The 24,615-nt window shown below is 40.8% G+C and overlaps 1 protein-coding gene across 4 annotated transcripts in view; it reads left to right on the forward strand.

The window, feature by feature from the left end:
- The window catches only part of tln2a (talin 2a), a 96,240-nt gene that overhangs the window by 5,800 nt on the left and 65,825 nt on the right, over positions 1-24,615 (forward strand). For all 4 annotated transcript variants that reach the window (XM_042406228.1, XM_042406256.1, XM_042406239.1 and 1 more), the window contains exon 2: positions 18,579-18,626. The gene's annotated coding sequence lies outside the window, so the exon portion shown is untranslated. The remainder of the gene's footprint in view (positions 1-18,578; positions 18,627-24,615) is intronic.

Consider the following 24,615-nt stretch of genomic DNA (forward strand, 5'->3'; position numbering starts at 1 on the left):
TAATTAAACATGAAGTATGTTTCAGGAGGAGCAGTCTGTCTGAGCAACCAGCACCTTGCAGCAGTCTCCATATGTGGTACTACATGCTGAGATGTAAGTCTGCGGACCCCCCTAGTCTAGTTTAAAAATACAAATTTTTTTTGTCAGGCTGAGCAGTCTTGAGCAGCAGTAGCCAATGTGGTTGTCATAGTGACCGGCGGGGATGAAAACTCATGCTGCCTACAACTTGGTAGACGTTTTGAACAGAGTTGTTCATTTGAACTGGTACCCCAGTACGATGAAATGCAAAATTAAGGTGGACATGGAGCGCATTCATAATAATTTTGATAGATTGAGATCTGTGTGTAGTTTTTGCGTATTTATATTTCATAGTTTTAAGTAGCTTGTATAAGCGACCCTCATGAGTTACCCTGTCATGTGGTGACATAGGAGCTGAGAATCTTGCCACCCAGTTGAACGCTGTTGAGGACACTCAAGCTTATATTATGTGACATAAGAGTTTTAAATGCAGTGTGTGAGTAAAGTGTTGATCAGATGGTCAAATGAAAATTGAAAGATCCCTGTGGTGAAATGAGGTAAAGCCCCCCTGGTTAAGTTTGGCACATTGAAATGAACACCAGCTATTTCTGAATTTAAGTGTCTTCTTTATTAGCTTTCCCGAACTGTTTGTCACGGGGTCTCTTACAGCTGTTTGGCTATAAATATGTAAACACAAACATTGTTTAATTGTCTGCTGTTGGTGTTAAAATTGCCCTTGGACTTTAGTCTCCTTTCTTGTTCAGGTAATTTTATTAATTATGCATAATTGGTCTCTCTTTCCTTTGGTTCAGTGATAGTTTTTTTTACTATTATGCTAATATTGCACTAAAACTCTCAAATACTCTTTTTCTTGCTGATTTTGTTCACCTTTGATAAACGGTCAAAATGTGAGTGATGAAACTGTTTAATTGTTTTGTCTTTTTCCTGTGGAACCACTGTAAAATACAGCATTAGTGAGTTGTGATCTGAGCTTATTATTAACATAATAAAATGATTCTTTGAGTCACACAAATATCCGTAAAATTGATCAAATCCAATTTCACTTTAAAACCTCAGCTTGTAATTTCAGGGGGTTTTGGCCAAAAGCGAATCGTCATCTCGTCCCCCGGCAGAGAGTGGACCTGCTCTGAAATGTGTTTCAGGTTGCAGCTGAGCTCTTCAGCTATTACTGGACTGCATCTCTGGCAGAAATCCCTGCTGCCATGGTTGCAACCTCAAGGCTCATGCCTCTTAGTCACCAGGGCAGAAATGTAACCTAATCAGGTGTCTGCTGCTGCCAGTACATAAGCACACCGCACTGCAAACAGAGTGTAGATTGGCCGTCTTGTACAGAACCACGTGTAGGCCAAACACCCTTGTGAACCATGTCACTATATGACACCCTGTATTTTTCACATTTTACATGGAATCCCTTATTAATCCTTATTTTGCCGCAGGCTGTAAAATTCCTTTGCCACCTACCCTACTCCTACTACTTCTCGGGAGCTATTTGATCTTGCCAAAGTAACCACAAAATACAGTAGTTGCCTACAGGTTACAGAAGCATGCCTGTTACATGGAGATTGCTGGTTTGCATTGCCAGACTGAGTCAGAAAGTCTGCAGCGAGGAAGTGAATCATGTAGCACTCTCTCAACAAGTGCTCTAGATTCTACTTGTAACTTCTGTAACATATCGACAGTGTGTTTGTGTGCTGATGAGAAACATTATTTTATGTATGTTTAGAGGCTCATTTCTTTTGCAAGTTGACTTTTTATTGAAGTGTGTAGTCTTACCATGCATTATGCACCTGTATAAGATCATATGTAAACATATCAATCACAGTGCGAGAGGAGCAAATGAGATGGTAACCAAAAAAAAAAAAAGTCGATGGCCCATCCTTTTCATTTTAAAGATGAGAGCAAGCATGACTGCATCTGCTGCCTTGAAGATCCCTCAGCAGTTGGCTGTAACTATATCAAGTCCCAAAGTCATGAACAAATGGTACTCTCATTACTGAACATGTTTGTTGTTTGTTGACAAATTTCAACATTTGTAGCACTCATCAAATTATTTTTGTCCCTATGACGTTGTGGTTTGTGGAAAATAATCCTGTGCTGGAATTCCCCTGGAAGTGAGTGCGGAGCAGCTCGGAGCTTTGTCGAGCAGGGGTGAGTGAACATTCTGGGAGTGCTGAAAATGTAACCCACCCCCTTCACTTGCTCCTCAGCCCTCCTGCAGCCTGTGGGGCATCTATTCTTGGTTTTCCCATAAGGATAAATTCTTGCTCCAAATGTTTGGCCGCCAACTTGTATGGAGAGTAACCCCACTGTATAAGGCCACCCTCCTGGCAGGGGGGCTGAAATGGTCCCCAGTGTTGCAGAATAGAAAGGATGAAATGCTCCAGAGATGTGAGGGTGATGGACAGCTTGTTTGAGTTCAAGTTTCGCACTTATATCATTTAGTCTTGTAGGATCATTTTGCATTCAGTTGCCATTATGAAATGTGTATTTCTGTACGCTTGGCATTTGGTGCAATGTATGCTGGATGGGGTTGACCTTAGTCAATTATCAGTTAATAGCTTGATGTACTTGGTTTAACATTTACACCATGAAATGTTAAAACTTAACAAAGTGACAAGTACCAGTGCCTAAAACAATGGCTTAAATGTGTAATGTTGTTTGATTATGGCTATTGGCAGATATATAACCAAAGAATTTGGCTAAAAAACAAATGAGCTTACCATACTGTGTTCAGGTGGTACTGTACATTTTCAGCTAAAAATAATGAGTGTTACTTATTTCTTTTAGTAAACTAATCACAATGCAGACAAGACTTAAAGGAGTACTTCACATATTTTAATATTGACTTCTAAGAGACAGATTTAAAAAAAAAAAAAAAAAGGTTAAACTCTAAGCAGCAAAAGCCAAAATGTTCAATCCTCCCTGCCTGGTATACACCATTGTCTCTCAAATGCCCAACCACCACTTTGTGAAAGAGGCTCTCCATTAGAAACATGCAGTCTCAAAGCCCAGGCTGGCACTATTATTATTATTATTATCATTTATTATTGGTAAGTTATTTTCTCAGACTATGAAAAGTTCTCTCCAGAGCCACGGAGTATATTATTATACAACTCTTCACAGGCTGTATATTATTGTCTATGACTAGAAAACTGATCTTAAAGTGCAAAATTGGTGGAGCTGAAATGATTTCTACAATTGGTTGGACAAAACAAGATATTTGAAGACATCATCTTGGACTTTGGGGACTTGTAATTGGCATTTTATCATTATTTTCTGATTTACCAACCAAACAAATTAATGTATTTATTGAGGAAATTACCAGCAGATGAATCAATAATGAAAATAATCGTTGCATATACATGCATACATTGCATGCATAGATGTTAAGCTAATTCAGCTTCAAATCTTTCTGTCAGACATTCGCTACAACTGCAAGATTCTTAAAGATTTTTAAACTCCCAGGAACAATACATACATACAATCATGAACACAGTACAACATGGTGACATTTGATCTCTGCATTTAACCCGTCCCTGAGAAGCAGTGGGCAGTCATTGGGCGGTGTCCGGGGACCCACTCCAGCTCTAAGCTAGTGACTTGGTCAGGGAGACTGACAGGAGAATTAACCTAATATACATGTTTTTGATGGTTGAGGAAACCGGAGCCCCCGAAGGAAACCCACGCAAGCACGGGGAGAACATGCAAACTCCACACAGAGAGGCCCTGCAACAGGTGATAGTTTTGCGTGATTACTGAAAACGATTAGCTAAATTTATATGTATAAAGTATATTGTTCTCTGATGAGACGGTTCAGCCAGATGTCAGTGTCTGCTTTAAGCCCGTAACAGATTTGACTCGACAGATCTGACAGATACTTGCTAGCTGTACTTTGCATCCGTTTCCATTTGTGCTTCATTTGTTTGTTTGTTTTTTTCCCCCCCAGATGATTTTGTCATAGACTGCAAAATCCATGTTGACAAATATGGCTCCATCACACATAGTGACATCTGACCACAAGCAGGTGAAAGTGTTTAACACACTTGGCAAAATGGCAAGATGAGTGTCATCTCTCATTCCTCCTGTGATACTATATGAAAAGAGCAATTAGTTCAGTAAGTTCTCCTTCCTTTTTTACTCTCTATAAGAAAACGTTTCTTTACTTTTCTTGACCTTGTGATGCTTTGCTTATTTCATATAGCTTTATGTTTTATGTGTCTCCCTCTCAAGCATAAAAACCTGACACTGCAAAATTCTGCAGATGGATGGCACCAGAAATAGCACTTTAAGTAGCTGTTAATGTATGACTGTTACACAATCATACTGTCAGTGCTCCTTGCCCTTGGCCGAAACCTTTCTGTCTGGAACAGACCTGCTTGTACCCCCCCCCCCCCCCAGCCGTCCCTCTCCCACCACCCTGCTGCAAGCCTCTGATATTGCTTGTGGAGGTTGAAGAGTGAATAAAGCTATATAAGGGAAACCATTCTTTGTTTATTAGTGAAGGGAGAGTACATGGGAGTGCTGCCAGGCCTCTCAGAGTAGAAAACGGGGACAGAAAGAAGGAAGATGAAACACCACTCAAGCAGAGTGCACTCTGCTATGCAGAGCTGTAAACATTGCTCCTTTTTTGTGCGTTATGAGCATGGCAGCTGGCTTACATTACATATGGAAGGCTCAGTGTTAATCAAGTGGCTGAAAATAGCCTTTTATTTGTGCGCTGTGCTATGGGCAGTGTGCACTAATGCAACTAGCCACAAGCATACAGTGGTTACATTAGCTGCTTCACAATGACTTCCAGTCTGGTGGTTGCTGTCAGTAGACTTATGAGCTGGGTGGAGACTTTTGGAGCGAGGCCATCCACCTGCTGCAGCCTGCCTGTCTTCTGGCATGACTCGTAGTTTAGGAGTAGTAGTAAGTGTGTCTTGGTTGTTTGATTCTCACTTAAGCTTTCGTAACTTTCCTAGAAGCAAGCTGTCAGATGGCTGTTAAGTTGTTCAAGGAGGTACTTGTGTAATTCTTAATTTTTCAGTTTAAGGTGTTGGATTTTTATAATCTGCATTTGAAAACAATATTAAATGAGGAGTGCCCCTGTATCTCCGATGACACACGTTGTTTAAATATGTTTCCAATAGGAGAGACTTGAATCGCTGAGGAGATTTTAGAAAACTAAAATGAGACCGTCTGTCTGTGGAGAACACGTTTAATTAACTCATTAACAAGGCTTAGGTTGATCAGGAGTATAGTTGTCGTTTGGGTGGTGGAAGGCAGTAGTGGAGGCGGTGCTAAGTCATGAGTTGCAATGCTCACATTTGGTTGTCAGCTTTGTATAATCACCATGGGTGTGCAGTTTGCAGCTGAATTATACTGCTCAGTGAATGCACTCTACATGAACTGGATGCACAAGGACTTACCTTCAGCTTGTTGACGCATTGCTTTGTGTGGGATTAATGAAAAGCATGGGATGTGATGATTCATAAGCACTATATGCTTATTTTCCAAGGCTGCTGTTTGCAAACAGTCGCATAATCTCTTCTGTTCCCAGTTGGAATTTAATTGAGATAATCCAATGTCAGTATTTTATGCTTTGCCAATTTAAAACAAGATTGTTTATAGTAATCTTCTGAACTTTAAGTTTGTGTGTGCACAGTGTTTCATATTGACGTGTCTATGGGGAGCTTGTTCTCCAGTTGGCAATGAGACAAATGCTGCATTGTCAGATTCCTCTCTTTAGATGGACTCGGGCGTTTTGTCTTTTGGACTCAGTGTAGAATGCCAGCCTTGTCCTCAGTTGGGTTATCTCCCCAGAGCAGAGCACACCCTCAGGGAAATTACTTTGGGGGCCTGGGGACAACCCCACCTACTCCTCCACCTCCTTGACAACACTATTGAACGATGTCTCCCTTTTAAGGACTGAGTTCCTCGTTTGTTACTTATGCTGTTGAAGTCAGGCGTCCTCTCTATTAGCTGGAGGATTATCTCTGTTTGTAAGGCTGGTAGGCAAACACCAGGTGGGAAATTTATTGCTGGCCACTCTTAAACGAATGTTCATGGAGAGACTCGGTGCTGATTTTGAATTGGCAACATTCGCTGCTAGGACGATGGATTTAAATGCCAGTTACAAGTGGCAGATGGGGGAATGGGATTTTTGTTTTTGATCTGTTTTCCCCAATGTCAAGTGCAGCTTGTTCTGTGATTGGAGTTTTGTGAACTGTGCTGCCAAGCCTTTTACTTTCATGCAGCTGTGGGAGCAGGTGAACACTCCTTAACAACCTGGCATCCCTGCCTGCTTTGGACTGCCATGCATTCCTGAGCTTTCCTTGACCCTACAGGGCTGTTTTTAAAGCTGGCTGTGCTTACATGAAGGAAAAACACACATTTTTTTTTATAGGAGTGGATGCAGAGGTGGCACTTGGCATGCTGTGTTTGGTATGGTGTTAATATGCAGGTGGACATAGAGATATGAAAGAAATGAACATTTTTGGAAATATGTCTATTTGCTTTCTTGCTGACAGTTAGATGAGAAAGATTGATGCATCAAATGATGTAATCTGAAAGCCACCCATGGTTTTCTGGACTATAACTTTTCTGTTTTGCTTCACTCCCATGGCTATCTGTGTCATTTTCGGTTACAGCAGGCATCTGTTTTCAGGAAAAAAACAAAACAAAACACTGTTGCTAACTGTGAGCACGAAACGGCAAACGGACACAGATAGCGACTAGCTTGCTAATGTAGTGGGGTATTTAGTAGCTAAGGAGCTGGACATTTCCCTCAGGAGTTGGTGGAGACCAAAAACAGAGCTAAAAAGGCTAGTATATTGGGCTTAATTTCATCTGGTGGACACAAATGACTCCATTTGAACACTAATGTTGCTCTATATAGGCTATGTCTAAATAGGCAAATGTTCCCTGTTTCCAAGTTTATAAACTTAAAAGGTGATAATGTCAATTTTGTGTTTACGGCTTGTTTTCACTCTCCCTAAGATGTCAAAAAATCTCTTATTGCAGGTTTAAGTATGAAGCTAGAGCCAGTAGGCGATTAGCTGAGCTTAGCAGCAGGGGGAAACAGCTAGCCTGATCCAACCTGCCAACACCTAAAACATTTTTCACAACATTATATCATGTTTCTTTTATATGTACACAAACAGGAGTATAAGAACACGAAAGAAGAGGAAATTGAGTCATGTGTTGGAATTATTTCTCAGCCAAGCACAGTATGCTAAGTTTAGCTAATCGTCTGCTAGTGCTAGCTTTATATTTATGGCATGGAGATGAGAGACTATTGATATTCTAATCTAACTCTCAAGAAGAAAGCAAGTAAGTGTATTTCTCAAAACTGGGAACTGTTATTTTAAAGATATAATGTTGATAAAGTGTATATGTAGCTTAAACATACATAGCTGCCCAAAATTGACAATAAAATACTATTTATTGTCCCTTTTGTGCAGCATTTTTGGCATTTGTCGGTGCCAAAGTCTGCTCTTGAGAGTTGTCATCTTCACTGTATTAATCCCAGCAGTCTGCAGCATGCATGTAATTCCTAGCGTTGGTCTCTTCCTTCACTCTTGCCCCTGCCTTTGGTGTGGTTGTGGTATTCCTGCTGAAAGATAAGCCGTCCTGGAATCAGCCCCATTCTGCTGACTGAGCAGGAAACAGTAGCGGCCAGCCCCTCCTTCTGCAACCCCCCCCACCTCACGCCCAAACCTCAGCTCAGTCTACAACCTCAGTCTCTCTCTTTATCTCACTCACTTTTTCTTTTTCTGCCACCTGAATCTACCCCTCTCTTAGTTCCTCTCATCTCCTATCTCCATTTCACCACCCCGCCCGTTTTCTCTTCTCAACCCAGTGGCTAGCAAGCATGTCAACACCTCGGCTGCAACCCAGTCACAGGGATGAAATGACACAGGTTGCTTTGCTGGGTTGTAAATCAGCACACACACATCTGGTAAATAGATGAAGGCTGGTGTATTGATGCCTGAGTGACATTTAGAATTTTTTTCATTGCGTGTGTCTGGCTAAAAAATGGACTGTTGCAAGGAAACATCCACTGTGTGATTTATGATGACTGGAAATAGGTCACATGACCTTCATTTAGCTGGAGTTAAGTATCATTGTCACTTTCCTGCAAAGACACATCATGAGAAATATCTGTGCATGTGCAGTTAGAAGGTTTACCACAATAGCAAAAGAGAAAAATAGACCTCAAGAGGATTTGCTGGGAAATGCTGTGAATGCTGTAACCATTTTGTGCCATCTGTGTATCTCAATTACGCTTCGGTACATTAGATTATTAGACTAATCAAATAATGACTGCACATTTTGTAGTTTCCTCTGTGGCGAAAAGTTGTTCTGACACAGATATCTTGTCATGCAGTTTAGCCTATAAACTAATTTTAAGTTATTAAAATGTCTGACCAAGACCTGATTTTCAGGAGGGATTTTCCACAAATAGAAAGTGTGTTAGGTTACATGATGTGAGGATACAATCTGTGAGGGGACTAGATTTCAAACAGAATGATAACATTCGTGTTTTATACTAGAAGCTGAAAAGGAAGGGTGAAGCAGTTTCACCCTTGACAGTGACTGAAGGACAGGTTGTTGAACATGAATGTGAAACCATGTATTACAGCTGCTAAAACTAGGCCCTTTCATTGGATTTAATAGACTCTGATGCTGCTTCCTCTGTGAGCTCTGATGGCTCTGAGGATTTGGTCTTTTCTACACTGTTTCTTTAGATGCAAGGTTAGGTTATTTGCCATTTAAATTAGCTGCAACCATGTCAAACTATCTCCAGGCTCTTCCTAGGATTGGATTTTTAAAAGAAATAGGTGTGTTTGCATTTTTGCAAGTTTGCGTGCCTGCCGTTGCCATCTGACTCTCCAAACAATGCAGAGTATTTAATGTGTATGAGGTGGATTGGGAGCGGCTCCTGCCTGCTCCTAACAATAGAACTGACAAGCAAAGGGGCCAGGCTTTCACTTTGCAGACAGCACGAAAAAACTGGGCTTGGAGTAGTTGGATTGTTCACCCACAATAGGCAGCCGCAGCCCTGTAAGGCAGTTAAACTCTTGTGTCATGTCTTCTCCTTCAGTGTCCCTGAGCCTCTGCCCAGCCACCAGCCTGCTTTTTAATTGGTTCTCCTGCCTGGCGGTCGCCTTACCTGCCTCAAATTGTTATTACATCAACTTGCAATGGAATTGCAGTGGACTTTTCAAAGAGCTTTAGGAAAGTGTCACACCTAGAAAGGCACTCATCCATTTAGAAAACCCTTTACTGCAAAAGCTGCTAATGGAAAAGATAAGGAACGGCAGAGCGGCGCTTATCCTAATTAAAATGTATGTCAATCCATATAGCTGTTGACTAAATTGGGTTTTGAAGGCCAGAGCTGCTGGAGCTACAGTAGCAGACAGTCTGCTCACAGCTGTCCAGCCATAGAGCGGATTAGAGGACTCCCATATCTCTACGGCTGAGATGTAAAAGAAGATTAGGTCGGTAGCTCATGAAGAGGGCTGTTCCATCCTAATCTGCAGGCCTGCCAGAGGGAGACGCTGCCTTTTTAGACTTGGCTTTGATGATTTATTGTGTCTTGTAAATAATGTACTCACTTCTGTGGCAGGCTGTGCATTTTTTTATGGATCATTTGTTTGGATGAGAGTGCAGCCTTGATGAACTGGCCAGCATATTAAAGGCTTGTACAGGATAAGTTTCTTTCATCAAGCAAGTTAATGGTACTCTCGCTTAAGTAACTTATGCAGCATTCTCATTAGGTTCGGTGCCATTTCTGTTCAAGCAGTTCTAATATTTCTAGTGGGGCTTTAATCAGCAGTAATGGGATACATCCAGAGCTCAATGGCTCAGTTGTGTTCCACAGCTAACACAAACTGTAAAAACTGCATTGTTCCTGCTTTCCACAATACAGCTATAAATGCACCCAATAATGACTTTTGACAACTTCAACCAACTGTTCACATAGATATTTTATCAACTCTTAATACTTGGTTTACAAGTTGAGATCTTAGCTCCAGCGCTGGGATGTTATGGGTTCATGCAAATTGACCAAGCGCTGTAACCAGAGAACAATATCTATCATACTGTACCAATGGAGTGCGAAAGTGGGATTTGATTCAAGCTGCTCTGCTATGCCACGACTGCTTGGCAGCTGGTGTCTCCCCCGATCAACACGATCCGATTGAAACATTGGACAGGGTCCCAACCTTTCAGCTCTAAACCTTAGTAAGCTTCACTAGAAATCTCATGCAGGATAGGTAGAAGAAATAAGTGTATGATATGAACTGATACTTTATACTTGCATGTTTGAGTAAATCTCCTGCAATGGAAAAGATGATTTGAAATCCCTGTATAAGTTGCATGTAAGCAGGTTGTCTACTTCCTCAGTTACTCAAAGTTAAATTACATAATTGTCGTATTTTCTTTATTTGTCAGACATTGAAGAGGCGATGGGCTTTAACCTGTTTGACCCCCATTGAGTGTGCAATTGTGTGTGTGTGTGTGTGTGTTCAGTGTCATTTAAACCCAGTCTGGTGCATGACAGCCTCGCCCATGATGACAGTGACACTTTAAACCCTCTCTGTCTCTCAGCTCTCAGCTTTTCTGGAAAGACTGCTCTGTTTAGCTCTTAAGATGGTGAAAGAGGAAGGAGCATTTTGACAAGGTCATACGTTTGCTTTCAGGGATGGGTGATTGTTATTGAGCAATGAAAAGGAAATGAGTGATAACGCACAACAAGTTAAAGATTTAGGCTGGAAATATTGGCCGTAGCAGCGGGTAAAATTGTCAACTGCCTAAAAATCCGGCTAATATGTCCTGTAAAAGATGTGCTTGTGAACATAATGAACTCTTATCAGCTAGTGAATTATCTTAATGATCAATTTCCTCCGTAATTTTAACATTTCATCTCGGCTTTTTGTTACAATTTAATTGTGTTACGCTTTTCTCAGTCGGTTACGGTTGCTGCTCAGAGGGTAGTAACTGGGACAGACTTACCATCGTTTGTTATTTATCACTACAGAGGAGAGGAACATTGTAATGCAATTCCCTTGTATTATTATTGCAGAATGTAGGCTTCAGAAAGCAATCACTTGAAGTGGTATGGGGATTTGTTTTAAGGCTACAAAGAGCAGCTCATATAATCCCTTGATTTCCAATTTTGTGTTTTCCTTTTAGATTTTGTCTTGCAGTCTTGGTCTATTTGCTGTCATGGTTTATGCCTATGCCAATCCTCCCTAACCTCGTGGTATGGAAATAGTTTGCCCAGATGAATATCTTTCACCCCAAATTCTAGCGCTGATGCTCTGCTCTAATAGCAAGTGTCTTCCAGCAAACCTTGAAAAATAGTGTTTTTCACCTTTTTTATATTTGCTTGTCAGAGAGAGACGGACAGCATAATGAAACTCTTACTTCATCTTGTCTCATGCTAGTTTACAGTTTGTTCTGCCAAAGAGCAATAGGACACACACAGTCACAAGCACAAGTGTAAACCAAATGTAAATCACAAATGTAAACACGCTGGGTTGCCTCTCTGCCTCTGCCCCCCCCCCCTCCCCTCCCTCCACAGTTGGCTGGGTGGGTTTGATTCCATTCATGGAACTGGGAGTTGGGTTGAACAGGGACGAGGGTCTGTGTAATTGAATTAGTAGCCATACCCTCCCTTCTTCTCTGGAAGGGCAGGACTAATCATTGAGGATCTCTACCATCCCGAGAGAGAGAGAGAGGGTCGAATGCTTGCCTTGTATAGAAGAGAGACGAGAGGGGCTCTGTCTGCTGTGTGTGTGTGTGTGTGTCCATTTGTGTGTATCCGTGCCTATTTTGGTGAGTACATGTAGCTGCATGGTGTTTGATTTCCAGAGATTGTCTATACCTCGAGCAGATTAAATGGTGCGTCTGGACACAGGGCTCCTGACCCCTTAACCTCTGATGAGGTGGGCTATGTAACAACTGTGTGTGTGTGTGTGTGTGTGTTTGTTGGTATGTGTGTGTGTGTGTGTGTGCTAGCATGTGATGCAAAGCAACAGCTGCTCTCCAGATGTCCTCAACTCCCCCCCAAAAAGGGAAAAATAAAGAACTAATGAAAGAGAATACCAACCCCAAAGAGGTATAGATGAGGCTCTGGGAATATTTATATTAATTTATGAGTAACATTTGGATTTGAGCACAACAAATGAAATTCCATTGACCTCCCTCTTATTGGTGGAGCGGCAGAAGTCTCAGAGCTGGATATCTTAAAAAAAAAAAAATCAATAGATAAAACAAAACTACAAGGGTAGATACTCAGATACTTGAATATTTCTGCCATTGAGTATTGATCAACAGATATTCAGTTTTTTGAAAACCTCATCCTGATCCCTGTTTTTGCAGGTCACTGATTGATTGTCTTCAGCGTTGAACCTCATGCTCCTTTCTTCTTCATTTTCTGCATTTCCCACAGTCTCTATTGCGGTAGAAAATGTATTGCTTACTCATACATGCAAACCCGGAGAGAGCAGATGGTTTGTGTTTATAAAGATGGAGGCATTATTGTTATTGGGAGCACTGCTGGCTCCTGGTGAAAAACAGGCATCATTAACTTAAAATCATTAAATCACTTCCACTGTCTGTGAAATAAGTGAAATTCTATCTGGCATTTGCACTGAAAGGTTACATTATCTGCTTCACACAGGTAGTAGTCAAATATGACTGTTTGCATACCGGAACTTTGTATATTTAGCACGTTTGCTACGTGTTATGCACATTCATTAACAGCGCTATGTTGTAATAATGGTCAAGTTCCATTCTTTTTCTTGTCTCTATATTTTTACAGGTCTTTTTTTAGAGGATATTATGTGCTATATGATGAGTGCAGCTCTAGACAGGTGGCTCCCAATGAGAGGGCAGTGGGTAATGAGTCCCTTACCACACAAGGAACCCCCCCCGCCCACCCCCACCTGCATATATTAGGCCCACATCCCATGGACTCATTTAGCTAATTGCATATCTAGGTCTGCTACTCATCCATGGGAGTGGCGGAAGACACCAGACAATTAGTTAGTGGGCTTCAGTCAGTCAGTCAGTCTGAGCTGCTAGGCTGAGCTGTGAAGTTTGCTATGATTTAGGACCTCTAATCCCCTGCTACTGACAGCCAGAAAGTAGCTGCATCATCTAGACTTTTTTCCCCTCTGTGCTGCTCCTCAAATTTCACTCTGTTTTCTCTGTAAGAGCTGACCCTGCTCAGCTCTTAAAGTGTCCTTTTCTGTGGTTTAGGAGTTGTGTACGGAACAGAAAGGGGTCACTCTATCTTTGCGTTTTTAGGGATTTTTAAGCTGTAGTGTTTGGTTTCATTGATGCGCTGTTCTCGAGCTGATGGAGGAGAGGTTTGCTGCTGATGTTGGTGGAATGAAATGATTGGACTGTCCTTGATGTTACAGTTTAATGCCTCAAGGACGTGGTTATAGTGACAGTTATGTCCCAGCAGAACGACTGCACCGAGCCAGTTGTCAGGCTAATGTGTACTAAATTAAAGAATGTCGGAACGGATCCACAATTTGGATGGTTTCCAGAGGGATGGTAAGCTGCAATGTATTTAAGATGGAAAGGTGGTACCTGTGTTATTTTTAAGTTTTTCAGCCTAGGTTGTGCATCAGTTGGGGATTTTTTTTTTAAAGAGAATTGCAATTTGGGATTTGGTTTGATGTTCTAATCAGGGCAGTGAGAATCAAAAAGTTTAGAGAAGCTAGTTTGTATGGAATAGAGTGTTTGTGCAAATCTCTAAAGACTTCCGGGGGGGAATGTGGATGGGAATGAGTAATGCTTTCCTCTCACTGAGCAGCTTCCATTGATCTTTGAGGTGGCCTACAGCAAGGAACTTAACACTCAGCCCCCATCAGTTTTAGTGGAGCTGCTCAGTGGCAACAACTGTGTGTCCGATAAAACAGGATCATATGATTTCAAATGTATGTTTTTTCCTTGATAGCTGAAAGATTTGCAGCACAGTATTTTATCGCCACGCATACACACCTTCGGTAAATACTGGGCTGCCACTTTGACCCTTGCACCGATGTTTTGTTAATATCATGGTGTAATCCAGCTGTGTTGATGGTATGTGATGTTGAGAAGTCATAGTGGGCAGCTTTATTAAAGCTTCATTTTTGGGGCCAGAGCAAGGTGTTTCCCTGGCACCATATTGTCTGAGCACTCTGTCCTCCTCTGCAGCGCGAGATTAATGAAACCGCAGGATGGACGGAACAATGAATTCTCAAGTGGCACATTGTGCTTCCTAAGATCGCCACTGGCGATGTACCCCTGCGCCCCACCTCTGGAAACCCCAGGGGACGAGAGCAGTTTCCCCGACTCATTCAGTTTTTCATCAGCCTTACTTCCTGTCATTTATTTCCTTAATGACTGGTTTGGTTATCACAAAATCTTAAGAATAAATCTACCAACATATTCTGAGAGTCAATGCAGGTTTTTGTTTTTTTTAAGCACAAAGTAACTACTGGCCTCTTAGATTCGTTACACCTCTAGGTGGTGTCTCCTAAATGGAGAGTTTTTGCAATCCCCCTCAGGCATAGAAAAGACAATCACAGGAATGCAAATGTCTGTAAAGTTTCTGTTGAGATAAGGTCTCTATTCAAGCGTGTTTTGTTTAATACGGGTAGCTCACGTTTACTTTCCTGGAGGCAAAAGGCTCAGCATGTCTCCATTATCACATTATTTTGACTTTCCAGGGATTCATTTTGCTATTGTGCTGTTGTTTTTAAGTGGGTTTAATATAACCTGAAGCTGTGTAATTTTGCACTTTAATAACCATTTATTATCATGGAATATAAACATTGTGGAATCAAAATAAAATTTGACATAAATTGTGAAAGCAACAAACATCTTATGAGTTCGCTGGGGTGAACAAACTTAAAAGTCATGATTTTAGCATCCATGTGTTTGTGAACTCAGTGAACTCAACGAACAAAATCATGGAAGCAGACTCAGACCCTGCATGACTCCGATTTGTGCCACTTTCCTTTTTCCTTTTTAATCATCATTCTATAATGGACAGATATTAAAGGAACCTGTCATTTATTTGACCTCCTCTGTGGAATTTGAAAAGTGAGTCATTATGTGAATCATTTTCCTCCTTGTGAGAAACCTGAAACCTTTTCCTGCTCCACCAATGTCAGCAAGTCAATAGCTCAAGGGACAGGTTGTTGCTGCTAGCTGCTGGAGCTAAAGCCTGAACTCTGAGGAGGTCTGATGAGTAAGCAAGTAATCAGAAGCCGGATAGATTGTTAACAGCGGTTTTCGGTGCGAGCCAGTGTTCGATGTCATCAGAATGCAGCTGTTTTGATTTGACCCTCTAACATTACATTGTTTGGATTTCTTTGTTCTTGGATGATTAATTGGTGGGTTAAGATGCAACAATATTGTTTTTTGTGTGAAAAATACTCTGTCCTATCACACCTGTGCTGTGTATGAAAACAAAGTACTTCATTGCTGATGCATTATTGCTTATACCACAGTCTTGTGGAGTGTGTTTGTGAGTGTTGTTGTAACTGCCGTGCGTGCAAAACCTCCCACGGGAGAGAAGACCTGCACGTCGGTGAGAGCCTGCAGAGGTTTTTCTGTCCAGTGATCCACCTTGAGAGCGTGTCTCACTTGTCCCCCATCAGTCTCCAGCCTGTCAGAGGAGCGGCTGCAACCCATGCCATTAACTCTGGCTCTGGGGCATTATACTGTACAGCCTGGACAGGTGTAATAACCCTCACTGTCTATTGTGAAATATTCTAGTTATCCCAGTTTTGATTGTTCTGGTCAACAGTGTTTGGAAAGTTAAAACTGCAGCAGAGTAGTAAACTGACTACAGACCATACAATACATGACTACATGTGACATTGTCACTGTTGTTACAGAATGGGCTCTTTGTGTTTTTTATAGTTAATTGTTGTTTCCATAAGACACTGTAATGTGCTGTAAAGAGTTTTTACATACAGTCCTGCTCAGGCTGAGCAATTGAAGTTGAAATCACCATTTTAAAGAGTGAGGTAAACCATTGATTTTGACAGCTAAAAAACAACAACTATCGCTGCAAGTTCAGTCAGCTGTAGCTAATTAACATTCATTCTTGGAAGTTGACCAAACCACTAAATGGCACTCTTGGCTATTGTCTGATTAATGTGGTTTCATTTGGGAAAGAAACACCACTCGATAGTTCTGATTTTTGAAAAGATAAAGAGTGTGGATTGTTTTTTTTTGGTCTTTTTGCTGTTCAAAAAGACCAACACAGTGGTGAGTCTAGCTGATGACCTTACCTCATTTACAGACGAGCAGCTAGCATGTTAGCACGTTATCAAAATGACCCACAGCTGGTCGTTAGTGAACAGGATGTTGAATCTTACAGCTAAAACTTTAAGCACGTCTCAACATCGTTATTGTTGAATGCTGTCGAAGCGTGAAATGTAGTGTCAGATAATTATAAATAGCCAATCACTTCAAATTTAAACTATTTTTCATGACAGTTATCACTGTGAGTGTTGGTACGGTGATTTAGTTTGTTTTTTCGACAGTAACAGCTTCCAAAACTATTCACTTTAAATGGTTATATAATGGTTGTTTAGATTGTCAATATACATGGCCCACAAAGCTGAACTGATTTCATGTTGTCATTCATTGGATATCATTAATCAAACCTGCTGACTGCTGTTTATTTGTTCATGGCTCTCTGTGGTTGTTACATCATCATGTGACTGCAGCAGGTCTCAGTGTTTCAGAGCACAGTGGGGTGTTTCTGAAAGCTGCTGTACTGTACCTGGGGTGCAGTGACGTACGAAAAAAACAAAACATCTGAGTTTGATCGAGCTAAATGTAGCCACGTAGATACAATCAACTCAAAAAATGCCCTCAGTGACTCTGATAACATCTCTGTTCCAAACTCTTTCTGCAAAATCTCTCAGTAAATATTTGCTCAGAGCACCACCATGTAGACAAACACTCTATTCAAGTTGGAACAGTTTAGAAAACTGCCCATTGCCCAGATATACGCACTCTCCTATCTCTCCTACCAGATCAGGTGACACAGAAACAAAATCAATCATATTTTATGTGTTTTTAATTATTTATCTAACAATGCAAACTTATTATGAAACCACTATTTTATAATTCATATTCCTCTTAAATGTGTGCTCTTTTATAAACAACTGTCAGTCTGTTGCATTGGTGGAGATCCTCAGCATTATCTTGGAATAGAAACTATAGAAATAGAAAATAAGAACTGTAATATCTTTGCTGTGTTGTTGTGATGAACTTTGAAATTTTCATTCATCCAATTAAACAGCTGTAACTGCCCCCTTATTCTTGAGAGCAAGCTTCTAAAATGATGTGCACGTGCTTCCCAAGAAATTTGAGCCCAGTTGGACTGATGGTGGCGCTGTGATTCAATATTCGAAATGCCACATCCCTCACACTGTATGTCCAATTCACTTGAAATATCACACACAAGTCCAGCTCAATGTGCTCTACAAAAAAGCCTCTTAGACCATAAAAGTCCACCATAATGGATGTTTCGCTACTTTGCATAATGTGGAAAACAGTCATGTAACACCTTGACTCAATCAACATCGAATTTATTATAGAGCCTTGTGGGACTGAGATACACATTTCTACTCTAAATGAGTAAGATCGGCTGAAAAACATGGCCGCCATCGACCAAAATATCTTCACAGAGGGCGGGGCCTAGCAAATATTAGCCATAACTCATTAACCATTTGACCAATCATCATAAACTTTGGTGCAATTCTTCAGTCCGTGATAGGGAATAGGTCTATCAAAGCATTTTGAGCCTGACCCATAGGGGGCACCACAAATGCCGCTGTGTATCTGAAAACCCGGTGGACAGAATTTCACCAAAACTGGTGTGCATGTTCTGGGGGTGATTATTAACCAAAATCTGAAGTGCCGTATTGATCTGTACAAGTGAGCGTGGCCTATCACATCTTTGCTCATAACTCAAGATGCCTTTGTGCGATCCTGATTAAACTCACTGGAGACATCTTGCACTATCTCCTCAACATACGCACAGAGTTTCATTCACATCTGATGGAGGGGGGACGAACGGACGCTGATGATGAAACAAGCGTGTGATTGGTGTCACTCCTTCTTTAAACAGAATTAAACTAGCTGAAGTGACTTTTCTCACCTTTTTTTTGCGGAGCCTGAAACCCACTCGTTGCTGTTCATGGCTTTAATTTTGGCTGAATGAGCTGCTTCCTTCTACTGACTGCAAAAAAGCTTGAAGCCACCAATTGCCGCTTGTGGCTATATTTTGCATAATGCTTCGGTGTATCTTATCCTCTTGTATTGTGACATATACCATAGCCCATTACAAATATCTCAAAATATGGTGCTGAGCATTTTGTGACTGGACATCCTATGAAGCAGCAAGAGAGAGAGATGAATTTCTTACATTTGTGTTAGGAAGAAAATCACGATTATTACTTTTAAACCTGCATTCACATGTTCTGTACATCTGTCTCATAAATGTCCACCATTTGTCTTTTCAGCTGTGAAGATCAGCAGACATCAAAGGAGGCATTTTCCTCAGCAATAAGGTAAGAAGCTGATAAACACGGAGACATGAGAGCATATAGACAGACTAGAAAATGTCATGAACAGTTAGTTTCACTGTAGTTCTCCCCTCAGGAGAAAGCTTCTGTAGCTCTGGATGCTGCAGCGTGCACGCATGTGTGTATTTTCAGCACTACAGATGGTGTGCAGCATCACTTAACGCATGAAAAGAGAACTAGCTGAAAATATGTGATTTGGCAAATTGTGATTTGGCATTTAATGAAGTTGAGTTAAACTGTGAAATCTTAATGAATGTAACAGAAACACTACACTTTTGAAAGATGCCATGCAGAGGTCAATCTTGTGCCGATACAATTTTGACAATGTTTGACTCAGAGCCAATGATATCATCCCGTTTGCCAGTAACAGTTCTTGTAAGTTCTCCAGCCTGCTCTCACATAAATTCACATGAATTGTATCACGTTGTTAGTAACTGATTTACATTGAGAATGTGTGGGAACATGGTTCACCGGGTTACAGTGGACAGGTGCGTGCTTGCGTCAATGTCAGTGGCGGTGTACAATCAGGCAGGTGTAGGTTCTGACATGAGTGCTGTATGTTTGTCTTACATCAGATAAGGAGTACTTTCCCCGGCGCTGGCTGCCGGGGAGTCATATAGAAACAAGATTGTGAAAGGGTTAAAACTGAGAAGCTTTCTTAATGGTAGTTTTTGCCCTGCAGACTCTTTTCTCTGCTGCTCTTAATGGCAGCAGTAGCTTCAGTTTCTCTACATTCTCTTGCTCTTACAGTTTGCTATTTTGTCTTTTTCCTGTCTTTATGATTCACTCTCTTCACTTTCACAAATACTCTGACAGCAGGCTGCCATAAATGCAAAATGTTGGGCTTGTGTTGTATGAACATCTCCTGTGTGAGAGTGTGATAACTCTCAAATTATACATCCTATCAATCCTGGGAGCTGCTGAAACTAAATTAACCATTCCTCCCTACTTGTGTTCACCTTGCAAGGCTAAGTGTGTGTGTGTGTGAGTGATACAGAATGTGTATGTCAGACATACCTGGTTTAAAGCCACTTGCCAGGTGCACTCTATCAAAGACCATGTGACGTATACTCTGTCTGGACACAAGAGAAGAAATGGTGCTTATTTGGATCACTTTTAGGTCATTAATATAAGTCAAAAGAATGCCAGCATGCAGGTTGTGCATCACTCCGTGACAGTACATATACTAATCTACATTTTCAAGCGGACTCAATGAACTGCTTGCAGAGGGCAATTAAACTGGCAGCATCTGGTGCCCAGCCACTCACTGTAATCATGCTCCACTCCACAAATGAGGTTACCGTCGCTGTGCATTTTAGTTTTCTAACAATTAATGAGCTCTAATGTGGATTTGTCTCATGCCATGCTTCAATAAGCAGCCAGATCCGAACTTAATCCGAAGCACATTAAAAGTACAATAAGACTGCACGTTAAATTGTTTTTTGGAAGCAGCAGAATGCAAATGATCCTTTGGCTCGTCCGTCAATATTTAAGTGCTGACATGTGCTCCTTTTTTTCCTCTTGTCTCTGACTGCATTTAGCACTGCTGCAGGTGGTCAGACAGGCACAGGACAGAAAACAAGTTTTCATGTGAAGTTTAGGGTTAGAAACACCCCTAACTGTGACAGCATTGGTGTCTGATGTGTATTTAGGTGTTTCAGGCTTTCTAAGCATTGTATCTCAATCTCACAATATGGGATTATTGGTGGGAAAAAGTTTTTTTTTTTTGCTGTCTTGTTCCTGTATGTGTCATGGCTGTGCTCAACCAGTGTCAACACGGCCTCAGCCAGCTGTTCACTGTCCAGTCTGTTGACAAATCGGAGCTGTTTGCTCATGGTTGATTAGTCAAGCGTGGGCTGAGCTTATGAAACTGTGGTGGGACAAAACGCTGAAAGTAAATCATGACGCTATGTTTACGGTATTGAACTGCTTTTTTTGTCCAAATGAATTACTGCCACATAAATTATTCTTTTTTAAAAAACATTTTTAGACAAAAACTATTTTGTTGAAATTAATTTTCTTTCCATTGACTTGGATTTCTGTTCCATATTTGATTCAAAATTAATGTCACATTTTCCTGTGTTGTTTTGCTAGTGTTTCCCAGGGAATGATCATTAATATACTTTAAAAGCACTTTTTAAACTCATTTTTATGTTTGATTTAGTGTTTTTATATTTGGTCCAGGGTTGGACCTAGCAGCAGATCAGCATTTTATAATCTGCCCATTTTTGAGGGAATCAGCTACATATGTTGTAGCGACATCAATTTTTTCTTTTAGATAAATGAATGTCTGCGAGCTCTACTATTTGATTGGACATCTGCAAACCTAATTTAGTTATTTATTAACAATAATCTTTTTTTGTCGCAGGCATGATTTTAGGTTTAACTTCCTCCGCCAAGAGGAATAAAGCTTTTAACTAGAACTGGCTCGTCTTTGTTTTTCTAGTTATGGTAAGTTTAATTACTATGCAAGTAGGTTTATGACATTTCAAGCATCTCAACTTTTCCACATGACATAACCTTGAGTGATTATTAGCTCGGTTATTTTTCTTTGTGGTGTCATACTGTCAGCTACTTCCTTGCCAAATGGATCACTCACTTGTATAATTTAAGTGCAACTAAACAGCTGTTTGTTTGTTTTTTTCTAAAGAGAGAAATGTCTGTGCTGAAGATGGCTAAAATGGTCCATTTCCAGCCTGAACAATCTCTTGTTTAGAAGTTCCTCACAAATTGTATTCCTCTGGACTATTCCGGACTGGGACTGCACCCAGATTCCAACTCAGTGGATTGTGATCAGTGTTACAGGTTATTACAAATTCCTATGTTTCATCATTGGTATTTTTGATTGTATTCTGTACTCTGGACTGTTGACATAGACATGTAAGACATTACATGAAATCAGATTTTAATGACCTATATTGGTATTTTAATACCAGTTATATCCATGTTTGTTCGTTGTACAGTATGATGCTCTGTATCCTGTACCAGTGCATCAAATACAGTGACTGTAATGGCATTGGTCACATTTGACTCTGACCAGATCTCGTGGAAATATTGAGTCACCAGAGCAGCATCATTTCACAGCACTGTTACCTGCACTTCATAAAGGTTTATTTATCAGAGCCGATGACAACTACTGTGGTTCCTGTTACTCAGCTATCTGTGCTCGCTGTTTATGGATTTGCTGGATGTGGTTCGTCTGTCAACTGTTTCCCCAAATAAGCTGTGCTCGGTAAACAAGGAGGTGATGTCACACTCAGCAGAGCAGATGTGTTTAATTTAGTTTTTCAGTCGGCCCAGAGATTTTTAAGGAAGGGGTATTGTATCCACGGACCACCCCAATATTCTTGTATGTGATGGAGCTAAAAATGTCAGTTTTACCAACAAATTGCTCAAGAATATGCATTTAACACCTGTTTTCTAGGTAGAATGATGGTGCCACACCATTGTTTCATCCATTGTTACCATCATGAATCCAAGCTGACTAAAATGTCTTGTGTTAATGATATGTACAAACCTTTACAGCCATTTTCCAAGCATACAGAAAGTGAGTGTTTCCTAAATTAGATTTTACATCACTCTAAGTATGCACAGCTTTCCCCCAATTAATCATGAAAAACAGTTGTTTAATTCTGCTTCACCTGGTGAATGCTCTAGCTGTTACTAAAATGTGTGCCTCAGGGCTGCAATGTGACTAATCATTCAATTTGTCAACTTGCTATTCATTTTAGTTTATGAGAACTGCTCTGAGTCTCTTTCTAAGCCCGGAAGATGACTGACTCCTGACCACATTTTACACTGACTCTTCCATGCTATCACTGCATTCCTTCCACTAACAGACATTTTACTGTTAAGCAGTGATCATGGCTCCTAGTGGGGTGACCGAGGCCGTCACCACAGCAGTTGGCTGGCACCCAACGTAGTGAATCACCTGTTTTTCCAGGCAGAGTGGCTGTGCCATCGGGAGCGTTGTGTAATCCCAAGCTGCATCACTGCCAAATAGAACAGGCCTCGGTGTCCGGAAAACTTTTGGCCTCCTTGGCATTCATGTGTAGGCGGCTGTCATGGGTCTCCCCTTTGGATCTTTTTTTTTTCTGGCCCTGATATTTTTGCATTGAAGGCAGAGCGGCTGATATATATGTGATGCTGTTCAATATATTTGACCCCTTTTGAGCAAAACAAAAGTACAAACATCTCAAAGAGGGATTTGGGGCATCATAATAGGTTATCTAATTCTTAATAATTGCCCAATATTTTCCTGATATTGATGATGTGAATACTTTTATGTAGCAGGACTGTCTCAGATCAATGTCCTCATTACAAATTTGCAATAAAATGAACACAATCTGATAATCATTCAAATAAATTTCATAGCAAGTATGACTCACCCATACAGTGTTCAAATCAGAGATCTCCTCACACTGCAGAGGGCAGTGGAATTATTGCTGAGGAAAGGGCTCAGACTAAATGCCGGCCCGACAGCCAGAATTATCCCGGCCTTTAACTAAACCAGAAAGTCCCATAAGAAGCACAATCCCCATAATAACCGTTAAAAGCACACCAAAGCACAGAGATTATGTGGACCTTTAGTACATGGCAGGTTTTATCGATTCCCCGTCTTCTTATGATTTGTCCCATGCAACTTGAAGGCTTAGGAATGTTTATGTGACATCAGTACAGATGACTAAAAATATCACAGTTGCTGACCAGAGATCACCTCACAAGCAAGGATGCATATTTCTATCATTCGCTTAGAAAAAAAACAGCCCCAAAGGCCCTGAAATACATACTTGGCAAGCTGGAGGACTGTCTGACTAACACCATTAATTTTTTTTGTCATTCACACTATTGTAGGCTAACTTAACAATATTATTGTACTTTAGTCATTTGATAGATTCTCCCAGAACCTGTTTTTCATACCAAAAATTGCAGATCTCGGGTTACAGCCAAATCATAGCTTTTTCAGACGGGGGAACCGCATGGGAAATAATAGAATGATGCACATGCTGATGCTGTGTGTATTGTCTGGTGATTGATATTTTTTTTTCTTTCCTTCATGAATATTACTCAGCCTTGGTGCAATGAGACAAAGTGGTGTTGTCATGTGAGTTTTGTATCAAAGTATTCATCTAAGACAAAGTGCTTTACAAACGACTGACTGATGCATTTATCCATAATGTCCAATATGCGTAGAATTGCAAGAAAAATGGGATCACAAAAAGAATAAGAAGGGATCACAATTAATCTGCAATGCGTTGCTGCTGTTATTGCAGCGTTCATGTCAGCATCTTGCGGCTCCAAAGTATTGAGATGGAACAGACTTGACATGGATGTATTACGGCACAAGTTGTTACTTTAATAGGTTACACATTCCACATTATCAGCACTTAAGAACAACACGTGACTCTATTGCAGAGTGCTGCTCCTGCATGATGGAGCCCTGCAGATTCTTAAGATGCAACAGCAGAGAGTAAAGCATTTAATGCATCAAAGGCAGAAGTGATGCTGCTTTGTTTTTAATGAAAGGGGGCCCAACTTGACTCTTTACCAGTCATTTGTTTTCCACTGTGGTCTCTTTTTATTCACTGCGTTGTTGTGTATTCGATGTAGGCACTCCGTTGTGCCAGGAAAGTGTTGATGTGTATGTGGATGACGAACCACTCGGAGCTGACTGCAGCTTTGCACGTGGAAAGTATGTGCCACTCAGTAGATACACAGTGTATATTTTTGGTGCCACACACAGGGCTCCTTCTCGTGATGTCCTTTTAAAAGTGGACGTATGATGTTTTGATCCTCCATCATGGCCACAGGCAGCAAGTACCAGTCATTTTGGAACAGGAAGATGGATTATGGCAATACTGTTAATACCTGTGAATTTCTATATGGATTTTTTTTTTCCAATAACTGTGATTTACACCCTGTGTCCTCAGAGTTCTGCCTTACTGCTTAAGGTGTCGGTATACTTTTACAGAAG

The sequence above is a fragment of the Thunnus maccoyii genome, chromosome 1, assembly GCF_910596095.1.
Source record: "Thunnus maccoyii chromosome 1, fThuMac1.1, whole genome shotgun sequence".
In the NCBI taxonomy this organism is placed as follows: Eukaryota; Metazoa; Chordata; class Actinopteri; order Scombriformes; family Scombridae; genus Thunnus; species Thunnus maccoyii.